The sequence below is a fragment of the Protopterus annectens genome, chromosome 2.part0, assembly GCF_019279795.1.
Source record: "Protopterus annectens isolate FY-2018-M chromosome 2.part0, PAN1.0, whole genome shotgun sequence".
Taxonomy (NCBI): Eukaryota; Metazoa; Chordata; order Ceratodontiformes; family Protopteridae; genus Protopterus; species Protopterus annectens.
In genome coordinates, this window is record NC_056728.1 from 541,704,023 (window position 1) to 541,721,420 (window position 17,398).

The following is a 17,398-nucleotide window of genomic DNA, read 5'->3' on the forward strand; positions in this document are numbered from 1 at the left end:
GCACAAAGGAGATAAGATGAGACAGAAGGAGGCACACAACATTTTGGAGATGGAAGGGATAGTTTTGCACAGAAGACAGTGGCTAGAGGCCTATTCAAATTCCTTTAATGTCATTACATTTTATTTTTAAACTGGTATCAAAGAGTTGGAAATTAAATAATATAATATGTGACTCCATGTTACAATATGATTAAAGCTCTTTCAACAATTTACCTCTGTCTAATTGATTTCCTGCTGCCTTGGCTCCTTTCTTCTACAAAATATGCACAACAGTATACAATATATTTGAATGCATGTGTTATCTGTTGGTTCACTTAATGTACATAAACAAAGGAATATTAATTGTACCACATATGAATATTCTTTGTTGATATAATGTAAACTCTTGTGCTATTTTGTGTATTTCTATGTGCCTTTTGGTCTAGATAAAGACTGAAAAAGGGGGTGGGGATCATCTCACCTAGTTGGTTTACAAATAACATAATAAAATAAATAGTATGGCAGCTCTAGAGGAAAGAATACCCAGATCTTACTCCCAGAACTAGATCTAGCATTAGGCAACCTAAGCAGCTGCCTAGGGCCCGTTTTTGCTGGAGGGGATATGTTGGCTGGTGGGGTGGGGGGACTGATAAAAAAAAAAAATATTCTCTAAACAAAACAAGCCTGAAAGACTTCCATAAACACAACAGGGATTTATGACCTCACAGGAGACTTCAACCCCAGAAACCCTGGCATTAGGACATTGTATTAATGTAAACTGCAAGAGATTTGAATTAGCTAACAAATGGAGCCAAGCCTGTTCACAGAGGTAATGTCCACTTACTGAACAATAAGCACAAGATATCTGGATTTAACAAACAGAGCTGAGTCCCTCCACCAATCAGGAGATTTTTATTAATAGCACAGGATGACTGAAACAGTGAGTAGATTGATTTAACAGCCACTGCAAGCAGTTCATGCAGGGAATTTGGTGTGTGTGTGTGTGTGCGTGTGTGTGTGTGTGTGTGTGTGTGTGTGTGTGTGCGTGTGTGTAAGTGTGTGTGTGAAGTGCCCCAGTTAGGTGGGCTGTTTAGTTAACTGACTTTACTCAAAGTCAAACCCTTAGCCTTGATTCTGGCAAGAAAGTGCCTTCAACCTCCACACCAACTGCCACGTTTCATTTAGGTAATTACTTTTATTTATGTATTTATTTTTTTGTAAAACACTGAGGATTGTAGTTTATCAGTCATAAAGTTTCATAGGTGTGTAGTTCAGTATCAGTAGTGCAATAGGTACCATGTGGGTTGTGAGTTCTATTCCCTCACCAGGTAGATTGACTGCTGATGCTACTATGCAGTATAAGGGGTGTGTGTGTGTCCTCCTTTGGATGAGATGCCTAATAACTATGAACCTGCTATTAGTTTGCCAGCCATTACCAACTGCATGCCACCCAGTACACCATTTTTTTTAAAGGTAACATAGGGAATTTATTCTTTGAGTGCAGCAGGCACCGAATTTGTAGATGAAGCACTACAATTCAAAGTTGATTGCAACAACTGGTTACAAATCTCTTGAATGTAGAATTATTCAGAGCACTTTTATTTCTGCAGAGACTGTGTATATTGACTGATATTGGTGGATTATAATGATAGTTTCAGTGGTCTTTTATGATTGAAATGTTCTAAAATGTGTAGCCTTTTCACTATTGGTTTCTATATTTTGTTTCACTGCTTATGGGAAAAAATTTTCAAAACTACAAATTTAAAAAACACTGTAACAGGTAGTGTTGTATTAGTTAATACAATCAGGAAGGTAAATCAAAAAACACATGCATTTATACATGGTCCTAAAATTGTGTTCAGGGGGCGATGGCCCATAATTTGAAAACAGCCCAAAGGTACATTTAATCCACCACTGGTCAGAAGGTTTTTTTATGAATGAGGGGTTTCAATGTAATTTCAATGAATACAGGTTTCAAGGGCAGAAAAGTTGACTGTTGCTCATGCTGGGTTGTTTTTTGTTGTAAGACTGTATTATTTTGATTAGCAAATGGTAGTCAGTATTTGTGCTATAAAATTTTAAATGAAAGTTTTAAATTAAATCCATATATCTGTAATCATCGTAGAAGTCAAGAAGAAAACAGCATGCGCATTGACAGGTTTCAGCATTGTTTTATAGTAACTGAGAGGAGAGGGGGCAAGTAACGAGACACTGGAATGGCTGCAGGGCAGGGATGCTGTGGGGAGCAGTCTTAACGAGCCTTTAGGGCTTGGAAGCTGGTGGGGATGTTGGGGGGACCCTGATCCCTTACCCTGCCAAAGGCGCAATTTGACAAATATCCAGTTCTGCTTGCTCCTACTTGGTGCAAATGGACAGAATTGACAATAATAAAGTCTCTGGACTTCAGCGGTCCAAAACTATGCCTATGAAAAAATTCAGCAGATTTTTTATGGTTTTAAGGGCTAAAAAAACAGATTAATTTGAAAGCAATTGAGACTTCAGTTAGTTTTGCAATGTACTGGTCTTGATTGAAGGAAGGTGCTTAATCTCTTTGAATAGAAGGAAAATAATGTAGCTTCCCTATTCAGACAATGGACTTACACCTTAACTTTGAGACCTGGATGGGCTTGATTCAGGATTCCCACTCCTCTTTTCTTGATACACTATAAAATATTAAGGTACAACCCAACACTCTAATAATGGGTGATTTCAACCACCCTACCATTAACTGGGAAAACTACTCATGTACCAAATCTTTTGCTCAACATTTTCTGGAAATCATCAGTTCCAACACTTTGGATCAACTTATCCACACCCCCACCAGAGGCAGCAATATCCTAGACCTGGTCATCACCAATATGGGTGACTGGTGTTCCACCCCAGAGGTCAGCTCCTCGTTGGTCAGATCTGACCACAAGCTAATCACCCTAGACATCCACATCCCGCTCCCACCCCCTATAAGGAAAACAACCACAAAAAATTTCTCTAAAGCCAACTTTACGCTTCTTAAGACAGAAGTGGCAAACTTCATGACACCCATGCAGATGGACAATAGAGGTACGACTGCTGAATCCTACACAAATGCACTTTATAAGCACTTACACAAGTGCATGGATCATGCTATCCCTAACAGAACCAAGATGCTATCCTTCAAAAAAAGGAAGCCAATCTGGTGGTCTTCTGCCATAAACAAACCCTACAACAGAAGAAAGAAACTGTTGCAAAAAAGAGTAAAATCCCACGATTGGAGGAACTCTCTGGTCAGCCTCAGTAAGAAGCTGAGATCCCTCATAAAATCCTCCAAAGTTAGTTATGAAAACAAAATTGCCACTGATTCTAAAGACAACCACAAAGTATTCTATAGCTATGTCAAAAATCTCAATGGCAACACTCAGATCTGATCTGAGTTACAGCACAATGACACTAAATATACAGAACCAACTGATATTGCCAATATCCTGGCAGATAGGTTCAGTGCTAACTTTACCCCCCTCTCACCCCCTAAAGGGCCCATCTTTATACCGGAAGAATGCAAAGTTCCTGTAATCACAGCTGCACAGGTAAAAACTTCACTCTCCAAAGCCAAGAACACAGCATCCATGGGACCTGACAACATCCCAGGCTGCCTTCTACATGAACTACAGAATGAACTGGCACCCCACCTAAGTACCATGTTCAATCATAGCCTCACCTCAGGCTTTGTGCCCATTGAATGGCGCACCGTGACAGTTATTCCACTCCACAATGGGGGGGGGGGGGCACAACAGACCCCAGGAACTACTGCCCCATTAGCCTGATGAGCCCTGTCTGCAAGGCCATGGAACGTATCATCATGGAACTCATAAACAAAGACATTGGAGATCTCCAAACCCTGGACCCCACACAGTTTGGGTTTGTAAAAGGCAGATCATGTCTCCTAAATCTGATAGACTTCTTTGAAGTAGTCAACAAAGCCATAAATGAGGGTTAGGTGGTTCACACAGCCTATCTAGATCTTGCCAAGGCGTTCAACACCATCCCCCACTCTGGAATTATAGATAAACTCACTAAACTAGGTATAAATTCCTATGTCACAAGATGGGTTGCCAACTGGCTTACTGAAAGAACCCACACTGTGAAAGTAGCAGACTCCAAATCAGACTTCAGACCAGTGATAAGTGGAGTACCACAGGGTTCAGTCCTGGGTCCTCTCCTGTTTGGTATCTACTTCTCTGAAGTACAGGCTAACACAGAAGGTCTTTGACTAACTATATTCGCAGATGACTGCAAACTAGTAGCCATAATTGAAACTCCTAATGATGTGGACATCCTACAAAAGGGCCTCACTGAGACAGATGCCTGGTGTCAAAGACATGGTCTCAAGCTCAATGCCAAAATGTGCATTGTCATCCCCTTTGGTAAAAATTCTGTACCCATGAACTACCACATAGGCGGTAGTCTACTTAACACCAAAAGTGTGATAAGAGACCTTGGGAGACAGGTGGACAGTAGTCTCTCCTTTGATAATCACATCACCAAAGTGGTCAGGAAATCCTTCTACGTGGCACACCTCATGACAAACGGTTTCTCATCCAGAAAAAAAGAGGTCATTGTTCCCCTCTACTCATCACTCATTAGACCCATTATAGAGTATAATGCCCCTTTTGGTATGTACCTCACAAGACATCTACAACAACTGGAAAGGCCACAAAAATACCTCACAAAGAGGATTACTGGCCTCAAACAGATGCCTTACGCAGACCGTCTCAAAAAACTCCAGCTTCAGAGGCAATCTCTGCCTAACATACAAAGCTATGTCAAACTCAGAGCTGTTGGACATGCTCCACTTAAAGAAATCCCATTCCCTCCGAGCTACACGCTCCAGGGACCTAAACCTTATCACCACAATAAACAGAACATGCTGGAGGGATAGATTCCTGTCCCAGAGACTTCCCATACTCTGGAACAGACTACCTATCTATATCAAACAGAGCTCCTCATTAGCACTCTTCAAGAAAATTCTTGATGATTGGATTGGTAATAGGAAATTCACCCCGGGGATCACTTCTGTGGTTCTGCTTGACAGGGGCACAGGAAAATAATTTTCTTGGGTGGCGAAAGCCAGAGTACATTTTTGGCTAGGCTTGAATAGGCCCTAAGACCAATAGCCTAGTACCTACCTATGAACCTATGAACCTATGGAGTGCTGCTTCATGGAGGGGTAAGAATGCTGCTGATTTAACAGTAACCTTTAGCAGAGGCTAGAAACATTGCTAAGGCTGCCCTATCTATGGGGGGTGTTGAACAATTTAGCTATACCACTGCAGTCACTGAGACATGGAAGCAAATAAGCCAAATATTCCAATTTAAGAACACCATAACAGAAACTTATTAAAACAATGAAGCCTTAGTTTGCAAAGATATACCATTCGCCTTCCATACTAAGCTTAGGCAGTATAAGAGCACAGAGGACAAGGACAATCTGTAACAATGCTTTTTTGTCTTTAAAAAACTTCAAATGTTTATGTCTGTCATGCAGTTTAATTAACAATGTAGTTCCCTGTTGTCTTGATTAAGCCTATGTTACAGTGACAGATGATACAACTATAAGAAGCTGTATCAGGAAAAGACTGGAAGTAAAAACTAGATTGATTAGTGTGGTAGTAATTCTCTTGTCAGAGCTTTGAAGTCAAAGTACCATTGTTGGTAGCTGTGTGACCCAGACATGGAGTAATAAGCCTTCTAATGAGTGTCCGGGACAAAAGCATAGATCTAATACACTACAATTTTTTTCCTCATTATCTAAAACATATTAAAAAAGAGCATTCAGCTTCCCATATATAAAAGTGTGGGCTTTGGTTGGTTCATTGTTGTGTACAATGGTAATCTTAAATGCATCCCATATGAAAAGGCAACCTTAGCACCACTGAGAACCTAGTGACTGTCAAGGGCATACTGGATGGCTTTAAACAATTACTAAGCCGGCAGATTATGTAAGACATGCTTTTTATTTTATAAGCAGGAGAGAAAATCTTTTGAACATCAGCTGTTTGAACTGAAACAGTGGCTCACTTCTGGCTTGACACACACAGCCCATTCCCTGGTGGTTTGTTACTTTAGAGTGAACACTGAGAACCCTCCAGTACTTATAGAAAGCTCTGAGCAGTCACACAAAGTATGCTCAAAGGGGAAGAAAGAGACTTGTAAAGGGCAGGTGTAATTTCTGGAGATAAATAGCAAACATTTAATCAATAACGCAGGTATTGCCTTATGTGGGAATATGGTAATCTATGTGCATTTTCAATTCTTTCTCTAATTTTCTGCAACACTAAACTGTATAAAGTTTCAGCAGATACATCTCAAACTCTTACTGCAAGGCATTTGGACAAAGACAGAAATAATTGGGGGGGGGGTGGCAAAGGAACAGATTTTAAATACTGTTCTTATCAATTTAGAAAGTTACTATATGGACAGGTTTTGCATAACATGTATTTTCTGAAGGATATGAAGTTTAAATCACTGTGATTATTTAGTCATTTTAATCCTCCAGGATATGCTAGAAAAAAAAAACACATTTTATTAGGAGCAGACTAAAAATATATGAGAAAAATCAGGACATTCTGCAAAATTTTGGAAAATTGAGAGGGATGTTTTACCCAGATAAAACAATGTGGCCAAAGATTCCTCCTGAAAAAAAAAATTGCAGGAGGCAAACCCCTCTGGGCCCCCATACCACTCACACATATTAATTAATTCCATGGCTGCACATCTGTGAAAAAAGAGCAAAAAGCTCAGATAGAAATATTGTGAATCAGGCAGATCCAAATGAGAGAACAGACACATACAACCAAGTTTAGGGAAGATGTATTCACTAGCTGCATCAGACTAGGTCTGATGTTAGCTGCAAATAATATGACAAGGAAATCAGTCGTCATCTGGAATGTTTTCAGTATGGAACTGTCCGATAGAATCCGGTCATTGTCTGTTGATTGCAGATATCTGAATGGAAAATTTTATACAGTAGCTACAATGGTGGAAATGTTTCAAATGATGAGGCAAAACAATGTGACTTCTTCAAGCACGTTTTTTAGATCTCACCTTGGCTGGCTACCAGCATCATGTTATCTCAAATGATTAATTTTTGTCTTTTAGAAGATCTGATTCAAAGTTTAAAAAAATTTGATTTTTTGTGTTATACCTAATAATTACTTACTGGACAACTAACTACTGTTCACAGATTCATAAATTCATTGATTGCTACTAGGCTAACAACACGGTGGGCCTTTCTAAGCCTAGCCAAGTTTAACAGAAAGAATAATTATGTCCTGCATCCAAATAGGCCAGCCATTTATCAGCTAGCTCTGCACATAAAGGATATGGGTGCCAGGCCTGGTGTAAATTTCATTCCCCATCCACTGGTTTAGGTTGCACCTAAATTGGGTTATAGATAGATTCAGCTTCACATGGATGGGAAGCCTGTTCTAAAGGAGGGGCAGTCTCTGCGACACATATCTTCCTCTCCAGCATTTTCTGTTTACATCACAGACAAAATTCAAGTCCTTAGACCTTGTATTTCTTTTTTTTAATTTCTCTAAATCTTTTGGGTTTCTAATAGCATGATGGGAATGGACCCCTTTCCTAACTCAAAGTACCAATTAATGTTCATGAAATTAGAATTGTTTCAATCTTGGATGTCAGCCAGAAGTGCTCTTCACAGCACCTGCAATGTACCCAGCAATGACTCCTTTTGCAATTCATGCTGAATTACATGTATTGGTAACATATCTAAATACAATTGTAGGTTCTTTTTTATTTATAAGACCCATTGTTCCTACCACTATTGGGACTATCTGGGTATCTTTCTTTCACATTGCTCTCATTTCGGCCTGCAGATCCTGATATTTTATGACTTTGTGTCTCTCTGTACGCAAGACACTGAAGTCACTGGGTGTGGTGATTTCAGTGATCAATGCTACCTTTGTCTTCTTTTCATGGACCACTATATCCAGTTTTCTAGCATTTCATAGGATGATACTAGGCTATTGGCCCAGAGGCATTTATAAGCCTAGACAAGTATTTCACCCATCTTCCCACAAAGTCAGCACCTGTTTTCTCTGTCCAGCAGTGAGATCCCAGGGATATATTTTTCTGTTTTGCATCCAGTCGTCCAGATTCTTCTTAAAGAGGGCTAGTGAGGTACTCTGCTTGACATGGAGAGGGAGTCTATTCCATAGATGGGGGAGTTGTTGGGACACAAATCAATCCTGCCAACTAGTTAATGTCACAGACCAGGTTGAGCCCTTGCATGTGGGTTGTCTGAATGGAGTTTGACTTACGGATATGCAGCAACTCCATCAAGGCTGAATCTGAGACAGCCTTGTATGCCAGACACAGGCCACCTGTGAGCAGTCTGTATGAGACTGAGTATTGGGACAGGGTTTTTAGCCTATCTGTATAGGATAGGTGTTCAAGACCCTGGATTTTCCTGGTCAGGATCCTCTGTGGTCTCTCCAGCTGCTGCATGTGCTTGGCAAGGTACATGTTAAAGGGGGCATTGTACTCGATAATGGGTCTGATAAGGGAGGAGTACAGGGATATTATGACCTCCTTGTTCCTGAATGAAATACCCTTACTTATGAGGTGGGCAATGTAGAAAGTCTTCCGTACAATGGAGGCAATGTGGTGGTCAAATGTCAGGTTGCTATCAACCTGGGTGCACAAGTCCCTCACGACTGATTGCATGCTTAGTACATTATTATTAATGTAATAATTAGTGGGGATACCATTTTCCCCAAAGGGGATAATGATGCATTTCTTGGCATTCAGTTTGAGGCAATGCTTCTGGCACCAGTCATTAGTTTGGGTAAGGTCCTCTTGGAGGATGCTCACATCACTAGGGGAATTTATGACAGTGCCCAGCTTGCAGCCATCTGCAAATTGGTGAGCCACAGACCACTGGTTTTGGCTTGCTCCTCAGAAAATATTATCTCAAACAGTAGAGGCCCCAAGACCGATCCTTGGAGTATGCTGCTTGTTACAGGTCTACTACTAGAGGTGGCTTCCCCTATTTTGACTGAGTGGGTTCTATCAGTGAGCCAGTTAGCTATCCATCTGGTAACATACAGATTATTTTTAGAACTGTTGGTAATAGATGATACCATGTGATGTAAACTTCATCATTTTCTATGATGCTTTGTGGTTCACGTTTCCAGTGTTTTTCAGCCACTTCAGTACTATAATGTTTGCACAATCCCCAGTGCAACTATCTTGCCACATTAGAATGCCTTTCGGTATACAGTCCTTCTGCCATTAGTATGTCACAACCAGCAATGAGGTGTGCGACTGTTTCAAATTTGGTTTTACAAAACCTATATTTGTCTGTTTCTTCCACATGTTCAATGGACTTTGTAAACCAACGTGTACGCAGCCCACTCTCTTGGGCCACCAGTATTAACCTTTTATCTCTTGGTTTGAATTTGCCTCTCCTTAACCATTCCTGTGTTTGTTCCTTATCAACAGGAGGCTGTTCCAGAAGTTTTCTATACTTGCAACTATATTTATGCATTTTCCACATTTCTCGCCTTCTCATCTGGTCCTTCACCTTATATTCTTTCTTTTGTTTTTTGGCACATTCAGTTGCTGCCTGATTTTTATCTACTTCTGATCTGATTTCCATTCCTGCTTGATGCCGTTATGCTTCTGCTACATTAAGCAGAGAAGTCATTTTAGATTTATTCTCCTCATGTTTCAAAACTTTTACTATGCTTGAGTCTTGTGAAGTCAGCAAATATGTGTGGAGTCCCACGATTGCAAATCTATACATGTAATCAATTTCAAGGAGGCCCATCCTTCCTTCAGAACAGGGAATATATAATCTTGGTATGCACTGACTTTTATAAATCATCTAGTGAGCATAAAGCATCCTTCTTGTTTTCCTATCTAATCTATCAGACATGTTTTGGGGCCAGTCAATCACTCCAAAACTGTAAGTTAGGACAGGAAGAGCAAATGGGTTTATAGCTTTGATTTTGTTCCTAGATGTCAATGCTGTTTTTAGGATTAATTTAAGCCTTCTAAAGTATTCCTTACTTATTCACATTTGTTCATGTTTTATTGTTGATCCTTCCTCATTTCCAAATATTTATACACTCTTTCTTGCTCAAGTTATTTTATATCACATTCTTGCCCCAAACCGATGTTTTCCTGGTGCTGCAGTTTTCCTGCTTTAAAGGTTGCTTTTGCACATTTATCAAGACCAAATTACATTCTTATATAATTTGAAAAAGTTTTGTCAACTTGCTTTCAGTTCCTCATCTGATGAGCTATGCAGTTTTTAATCATCAACAAAGAGAAGATGAAAAGTCTTTACACTTGCTTGTTTTCTAGGAGCCAAATTATAGCCATCGCCTAAGCTGTTAAGTAGACAGCTTAATGGATTAAGAGCAAGGCAGAATAGCAGCAGTGAAAGAGAGTCATCCTGTTATACCCCCTTTGATGGGATAATAATTTGTCCTTTAGCATAGCTTAATTGCAATGTGGTCTGCCACTGTTTCATGGTCACTGTAATGTAGCTGATCAGTGGAGGGTGTATCTTATAGAATCATAGGATCATAGATCATAGGACTTTACTAGGCTGTTGCCCCTGAGGCCCTTATAAGCCTAGCCAAGAGTTTAGCCCATGCATAGACAAATCAGCACCCGATGCCCCTGTCCAACAAGGACACAGGTGGAATCCCAGGGATGTATTTTCTATTTCCCATCCAGTTATCCAGGTTGTGCTTTAAAAGGGGTAAAGAGGTACTCTGTTTGACATGGAGAGGGAGTCTATTCCATAACACAAATCTGTCCTGCCAACAAGTCCTATTGGTGTCACAGACCAGGTTGAGGCCTCGTGTGTGGGTTACTCGAGTGGAGCTTGACTTGCAGATATGCAGCAGTGCCATCAAGGCGGGGTCCTTATCAATGAATGTGGGATACTATCAAATGCTTTTTTGTAGTCAATCCATGGCATACTTAGATTCTTCCCCTTTTTACAGTTCTCCACTATGACTTTATTTCACAGCAAATGATCCTTTGTTCTATATGACTTTTTTATTGCCCTTTTGTTCTACTACAATAATTGAGTTTTCTTCTAAATAACTATAAACTCCGTCAGCCTCAATTCCTGTGTATAGATTATACGTTGTCAGAAGGCAAGTTATCGGTCTATAATTTTTAGGGTAGCTTGCAGGTTCACTCTTAAGTAGGATCATTGCTTTTCTTGTTGTTAGGCAGGTTTGTGTCTGTTTGGGGTGTGCATATAAATAGTTCTTACTCATGGCTAACACTTCATGCAAAAAGGTTAATACTTTTAGCCAAAAGTTAGGTACTGCATCTGGGCCTGGAGTTTCCAATTTGAGGCTGTTCTTAACTTTGTTTCAATCTCTCAGGCTATTACTTCATCCCATTTCATATCCTGTACCTTGAAACTTCTTATTCTTTCTTTCTTTTACTTATTCTATCCATTTAGCATCTTTGTTATGTTCCACAGGATCTTCATAGATACTTTTCCAAAATGTATCTTTTTCTTCCTTTTTTGGTAGTCTTTCAATTCCTTTTACCTTGTTTCCCAAGTCTCTATACAACTTTTTGGGTCATCAATAAATTGCTTATTTTGTACTTTTCCTTTATATTTTTCTGTGTATGTTCTAAGTTTTTCTGCCTGTGCTGAGATTTTTAGTTTTGTTATTTGCGATACTGCATGCCCCCTGATCACATCTATCTTTCTGAGTATTTTTGTTGATCTGTTCCCTTTTCTATATTCCTCTAACAGTGACACTTCTTGTCTTATTTGCTTTATAATTTTATCTGCTCGATACTTCCATGATGGTATTTGCTTTCTCCCCTTCCTTTCCCTGACTACCCAGTGTTCTTGTGGTAGAACTTTATCAGTTATTAATTTAATCGTACAGTAATATATCCTGTTTACTTCTGTTATACTGCATGGATCTCTATGGACTGTCCTAATTACTGTGCTCATTTCTTTTATCAAACTTCTGACTTTCTGAGTTTTATTGACCTTCTGTAGTCTATTTCTTTCATTGATCATAATATGATTGTCTATGTCTATTAAATCAAGCAACTCTTCTCTTAACTCATTTTCTTGTAAACTGAGAGCAAATTTTTTTGTTTTCCATTTCCTGCGGGCATTCTATAGTATCTTCCTGTGGCACATTCTCTTAAATTTCATCCTGTGCCATCCATTGCTCTGTCATATGGGAACTCACTGGCTTATCACTCCTCAACTTTGGCTGCATCAGAGTTTCCACAGTTTCCTGTCCCTTCCCTTGCTGTCTAGTTTCAAGTGAACGTTTATAGTGATTTCCTGTGGAAGGCTCTAAAATATCTTTATATGGCACCTGACCAATTGCTTCTTGTTCCACTGGTTTCCCCTTCATTTGGATATTCATTGCTCTATCCTGTTATAGTGCTTTCTCAACTAGATTTTCTACACTGAATCCTTCACTTCTCAGGTACTCCATAACCTCAGTTTCTGTTTCTTTAACTTCTCCATTACTAATCTCCTTTTCTCTTTTCCTCTTTTTCTTCTTATTTTTTGTATTGTAAAGTTTTCCATGTCTAGATTCCTTTGCCTGTATTTCTCTACAAATATCTTTGGTGCTCATCTTTTTGTATTGGTTAATTTTACTTTCTCCTTTGCATAATTATTGCACCATATTAAATCTCTTTTTCTTCCCCATGTCCATATTTCTTCTTCAGATGTCTCCTGCTTTTCCTTACTTTGGTGACTCCCTCCATCTTTTTGTGATGTAACTTGTGTTAGACCTTCTATACCAAATCCTTCACTTCACAGGCACTCCATAACTTCAACTTCTACTTTTTTAACTTGTACTTTACTAATCTTCTTTTCTACATTCCCTCTTTGTGATATTATTTTTTTATTGTGAAATTTCCCATATCTGGATGCCTTTGCCTGTATTTAACTTTGAATATCTTTGGGGCTGCCTTCTTTATATTGATTAATTTGGCTTTCTCCTTTGCATAAATATTGCACCATATAAAATCTATCTTTCTATTCCCATGTCCATATTTCTTTTTTATACTTTTCAGAAATCTCTAGGTTTTTGTTATTTACATTTTTGTACTTACTCAGATGCTTCTTTTTCCAAACAGATCAAAGTTTCTTTTTTTCACAAATTTGTTGTTTTACTGAAGCTTCTGATAGTTTTTCTTGTGAAAGTATTTTTCTTTCCTCTAATTTTCTACCTTAATCATTTTATATATCTTGTGTCTGGAAATTCTGGGCTTTTTGCTTAATAGTAACAATATATAATTGTTTTCTTATCCTCAATAGTCCACTTTATCATCTTTATGGCTCTTCTTTGGCTTATCAGTTTTTTTGATTTTTGCAATCTACTACTTCCTTCTAGAACAGGGGGTAGTATCCTCCTCTTGGGCCTGACCTGGCCCCATTGTAGGAATATTTTGTATTTTGAGGATTTAACACTGTCATCTTTTCCAGTCCTGGCACCAGTGTGCATACCAGGACTGGGCATGTTTTTATCCTGTGTCTTGTGCACCTAGCTACCCTTTTTACTTTTTCTAATTTTTGACCTACTTCTGTCCATGATATATGCTATATAAATACAGTCTGTATATCAGTGTCATCTTGGGGAGATTTTGTGAAAACAGAGTCCACCTCGTGAAGGTACTCACCAAGACTTGAAGAAGAATTCAGTTTCAGCAACACTACCACTACTTGTCATCTCTCCAGTTTGTATTTCTGGTACTGTTTGACTGATGAATATGCAGGAGATTTATAAGTGTGGGGTTTACAGATGACTTGTAAGCCAGGCATAGATCATCCTACAGCAATCAATACGTGACCAGATGGAGGAAAAGGGATTTAAGGCACTCAGTGTAAGGCAGGTTTGTTACACTTTCTATTATTTTTGTAAAGAACATTTGAGGTCACACCAGTTGCTACATGTGCTGCATTCATGACAGAAGTGATAGACCTTGAATTTTTTTTAAAAAGCATGGTAGTATTTTTTATTGCTCATTGTAATAAAAATATTCATTATACAAGCAGTCCCCTTGTGCCTTTTGAAATGTAGTAAATGTAGTTGAGTAGTGTACACATAATGCAAACAGCAGTAAAAGAGACAGATAGACAGATAGACTGCTCTCCATTTTTATACCGTTTGTCAAATTATCAGCTTTATATAACTGGTACACTAAATAATGCATTCTGCCAAACTGGGAGTAAATGACAGAGGTGACTGGATCCCTAACGTTTGTGTAGAAGATTATGGAAACTAATCTTTTGAGTAAGTCATACTATAGATATATATATATATATATATATATATATATATATATATATATATATATATATTAATATTATAGTGGATCTTTTGTAGAAATGTAGAGAGAAGAAGGGTAAAGTACTAAGTATCAGTTCGCCAGAAACAGCTAGCTGAGTAAATCTGAATATGTTGGTCAAACGCCACAAATGATAACTTGTGAAAGCAAAATGCTGCCATTATTGCAAGCATAGCAAACTTAAATGGAAACAGGGAGACATAACATAATCAGTATGTATAGTCAAAGAATATCTAGTGGTAAATGGCATATTCACCAAGAATGTATGCCAGTTCTGAGATCAGCTACCTAGTGTTAAATCACATATTCACCAAGAATGTATGCCAGTTCTGAGATCAGCTACCTAGTGTTAAATCACATATTCACCAAGAATGTGTGCCATTGCTGAGATCAGCTACTAGTGTTAATTGCGAGATCAACTACCTAGTGGTAAGTTACATATTCAACAAGAATGTATGCCAGTTCTGTGATCAGCTACCTAGTGTTCATTGACATATTCAACAAGAATGTATGCCATTTCTGAAATCAGTTACCTAGTATTAAATCACATAGTCACCAAGAATGGGTGCCATTCCTGAGATCAGCTATCTAGTGTTAAATCACATATTCACCATGAATGTGTGCCATTCCTGAGATCAGCTACCTATTGTTAAATTACATCTTCACCAAGAATGTGTGGCATTTCTGAGATCAACTACCTAGAGTTAAATGACATGTTCACCAAGAAGGTGTGCCATTTCTGAGATCAGCTACCTAGTGGTAAATGACATATGCACCAAGAATATGTGCAATTCCTGAGAACAGCCACATAGTAGTAAATGACATATTCACAAAGGATGAGTGTCATTCCTGAGATCAGCTACATAGTGGTAAATGACATATTCACCAAGAAAGTGTGCCATTTCTGACAACAGCTACCTAGTGGTAAACAGCATATTCATCAATAATATATGCCATTTCTCAGATCAGCTACCTAGTGTTAAATAACATATTCACCAAGAATGTGTGCCATTCCTACGATCAGCTGCGTAAGGTAAATGACATATTCACCAAGAAAGTGTGCCATTTCTGACATCAGCTACCTAGTGGTAAATGGCATATTCACAATAATATGTGTCATTCCTGAGATTAGCTTCCTATTGTTAAATGACACACTCATAAAATGTGTGCTATTTCTGACATCAGATACCTAGTGGTAAATGAGATATTCACCAAGAATATGTGCCATTTCTGAGATCAGTTACCTAGTAATAAATGACATATACATCAAGAATGTATGCCATTCCTGAGATCAGCTACCTAGTGTTAAATGACATATTCACTAAGAATGTGTGCCATTTCTGACATCAGCTACCAAGTGGTAAATGACATATTCACCAAGAATGTGAGCCATTCTTGAGATCTGCTACCTATTGTTAAGTGACATATTCACCAAGAATATGTGCCACTTCTGAGATGAGCTACCTAGTGTTAAATCACATATTCACCAAAAATGTGTGCCATTCCTGAGATCAGCTACCAGTGTTAAATGACATATTCAACAAGAATGTATGCCATTTCTGAGATGAGCTACCTATTGTTAAATGACAAGAATGTGTGCCATTCCTGAGATCAGCAACCTAGGGTTAAAGACATAGTCACCAAGAATGTGTGGCATTTTTGAGATTAGCTACGTAAAGCTAAATGACATATTCACCAAAAATGTGTGCCATTTCTCAGATCAGCTACCTAGTAGTAAATGACATATTCACCAAGAATGTGTGCCATTTCTGAGATCAGCTACCTATTGTTAAATGACATTCACCAAGAATATGTGCCATTCCTGAGATGAGCTACCTAAAGGTAAATGACATATTCACCAAGAATGTGTGCCATTTCTCAGATCGGCTACCTAGTAGTAAATGACACATTCACCAAGAATGTGTGCCATTCCTGAGATCAGCTAACTATTCGTAAATTACGTATTCACCAAGAATGTGTGCCATTTTTGAAATCAGCTACCTAGTGGAAACTGACGTATTCACAAAGGATGTGTGCCATTCCTGAGATCAGCTACATAACAGTAAATGACATATTCACAAAGAATGTGTGCCATTCCTGCGAACCGCTACCTAGTGGTAACTGACACATTCACCAAGCAAATGTGCCATTTCTGACATCAGCTACCTAGTCTTAAATGACCTATTCACCAATAATGTGTGCCATTCCTGAGATCAGCTACCTATTGGTAAATTACATATTCACCAAAAATTTGTGCCATTTCAGACATCAGCTATCTAGTAGTAAATGACATATTCACCAAGAATGTGTGCCATTTCTGAGATCAGCTATATGTTAAATGCAGTGGCGGCTGGCGACTTCAAATCACAGGGAGGCTACAGGAGACAGCAGAATGGGTGGGGTGAAGGGGGAGGGGTGTGGTCAACTAGAAAGGGGAGGAGCTATGCACAAAACCACAAAAGAAGAATAAAAATATTTCAATGCATTGGCTGCATGACAGCTTACTTAATATCTAAATGGAAACAAAAGGTTGTGAGGCATGAAAAAATAAATTACTTTTTAAATACATTACTGGAATGCCAGTCAAAATCAAGTATAAGAAAAACCAGAAGCACTCAACTCAAACCACTTCTCCTTGCACTGTAGTTCTAATTATAATATATTCAAGTAACATGCTGAAAGTAGAAATCTCTGTGATGCCCCCACTTGTAAAAATGTTTCTTATCCAAAAAAGACCTGCTGCCTGACAACTTGTTTCATGGGGAAAACATGATCAAAGTAAAAAATGAAAAGCAAACAAGAAACAAGCTACAAATAGAGATAGATACATTGCTTAAAGGATTACTGTACAGTTTATGGACCACACATGATTGGCATTCTGTTTAGTTTATGGGTAAAGTCTGTAGAGATGACTGGAAGTCTCCAACAAGTGTAATGAGCTTTTTAAAATAATGGAATCCTGTCCTTTAATACCCAAGGCTTATACATTATCTAGTCAAGTATTCTCTGCATGGCAACAACAGAAAGGCTTTCAATGTTGGCAATTCTTTAACAG

At 38.6% G+C, this 17,398-nt stretch overlaps 1 protein-coding gene across 2 annotated transcripts in view; it reads right to left on the bottom strand.

The window, feature by feature from the left end:
• Window positions 1-17,398, bottom strand: part of EPHA5 (EPH receptor A5) — a 1,391,623-nt gene that overhangs the window by 733,455 nt on the left and 640,770 nt on the right. The gene's annotated exons all lie outside the window — the stretch shown is intronic.